We start from the raw sequence: 2,368 nt of genomic DNA, 5'->3' as shown, positions 1-2,368 counted from the left end.
TTCTTCTCGATGCACGAGAATATGCCGAATTAGTTCGATATACTGACACCGTGGCACATACCATGCGGTCAGCTGTCTGCACTCAGCAGGACACTCGTTTGACGGCAGAAAAGCTTTTCGGGTGAGAATCATCTTCGGGCGTAGGGAGTTCATCCCACCGAGAAAGTTCCCTATGTTTCCTCGCCATTCATCTGGAGGGTGTGTTACTGTTCGTGAGTGCCTTGCTGAGAGCCACCGGCCACGTGGACATGCGCAACGACGCACTGTCGCGCCAATATTCGACCTACAGATAGGTATGGTGATTTGATAGCAACATTTATTGCTATTATGAAAAGCCAGTCAGGCGACAGTTGGGGTACGACGGCCACATGTCGGGTAGCTGTCTAAGAATGTAAGCCAGATTTGATAAATTTCGTGTCACGTGCAATAATTCTTTCCACGCACGTATGCTGCACCGACGACGGGTGGCGGAACGTGTTGGTGGAAGGACATACCGTGCCGGTCGTAATATGGTACACATTTTCCTAGGTCGTTAAAAGGAACATTCTTCGTTCGGAGAAAATTACAGACGACAGGGCTGTACTTATTTGTGACGGACAAAACGGGTTGGCGTGTATGTGCATAGATCCGGTTTGCGTGTTTGGAACTTTCAATCGCCTATGGTGGATCGTAATCTGGTTATGAAACTTTCTGGAGCGGAAACAATTGCTTGTGCACATTTTCTAAATCGACCAAAAATTAAACAATTAATCCTTCGTACCGCGAATCACGACTCCAAATTGCTTATAGTACTAGCTGCCGGTAATTTATAACCATTTCTACGCAATGGATACTTGTTGCTGTTTCTGAGCATCACCGGAGGGCGTCATGTTGGCTTTTGGCTTCCGTTTGGAAGTGCCATTCAACAAGAATGCTCGGCAACACTTAGGAGGGAGCTAACGACCCCTATCACGCCTCTGCCAACACCTTCACCATTTCACCCAGGATGAAACATACAACGGAACAACGGATATTAACAGACCATGACTTTAGCGTGATTATGAATAACTTACTTCTTACACCGGCACACCTTCCAACACTTGCCGGATTAAGATGGTGGAAGGAAGAACACGGCTGGAAAGCTGAACACCTTTTGGCCTGGTTACGCTGGCAAGTAATAATTACAGCACGACTAGTTGCCCTCCGAAAAAGAAGTGTGAGAAAAAAGCTGTATTAAATTGAATAGGTCAATAATGATTTCTTAAATGGAAGAAAGAAGCTTTAATGCCTTTCAGCACGGCAGTTTCCCTCGTTCTTTCTTTGCACTTTCTGTTCGTCACGCGAGTTGAGAATAGAATCGATTTTAATCCGGTCGCCCCCGGTTGCTTCCTTCTCACTTTTACGATCCGTTACGAAAAAGTTTTATAAAGTAAGTTGTACGATCTAAGAGCTCAGCAATAAAATATAATGTTAGGTGCGGAGGTTGGTGCGGGTGGACGGTTGATGAAAGCACGATAGAAGAATAGTTAGAGATCCCGATAGTGTCATCGATTCGGGATTTCAAGCGTGTAGAAACGGCGACACGTTTTGCTCGGAGCAAATGTTGTGTGACCCATTTCAGCTAAGCTGGTGAGTTATTGGTATATAAGGGGTGGTATAAGGTTGGTATGCACTTGGCTCCATTCAAGACTAGAAATAGAGATGGGATTTATGGTCTGTAGGATATTTATTGACGCTTATTTGAACTGATCACTGAGGTGTTTTATTATGCTTAAATTGTTTGAAAACTAAATTGACATGCATCTAATAATAAGTGCCAATAGTGATTAAGTCAAGGTTTGATGTTGTCTATATTCAGCCCTTGGGTGGTTCGCCTCTTCCTCTAGAATAAATATTACACAAAGAGCTGCTATCATGGAATGTGGTGATTGGTGAAGAAATCGTGCAGCTACAGCCACCTTCAAATTATTTATTTTATTTTAATTTTATTACCTACGAGAATATTTCAACAATGAATATTCAATTTCATGAACAAATTGTGAAACTATTGAAAACAATGGCGATGGGCACCAAATATTGTTTATCTCATTAACAAAGTCATAATAAAATATTTTTTTTTTATCATAAGTACTTACAACTTCGGTGTTTTTCTCGCATCGAAATTGCCAACAGAGCGTTTTGCTCTTTCAATGTGTCATCGTTTGCTTTCACTGATCTACACTCTAAGAATATTCCATTTTAAAACATCCATAATTGTTTTCATATGAGAGTTATTTGATAATCACATAGATAGTGTTTATAAGTTTATCACTTTTAAATGAAATGAATATAGAAATTCAATTGACTCGCGATTCGAACCATATGAATTCTATGCGATATTAAAATAGAT

Source organism: Ochlerotatus camptorhynchus, unplaced genomic scaffold, assembly GCF_037179485.1.
Source record: "Ochlerotatus camptorhynchus isolate MF236.1 unplaced genomic scaffold, CSIRO-AGI_Acam_v1.1 ptg000314l, whole genome shotgun sequence".
NCBI classification, from domain to species: domain Eukaryota; kingdom Metazoa; phylum Arthropoda; class Insecta; order Diptera; family Culicidae; genus Ochlerotatus; species Ochlerotatus camptorhynchus.
The sequence above is the reverse complement of the archived record's forward strand: the minus strand, read 5'-3'. Positions refer to the sequence as shown.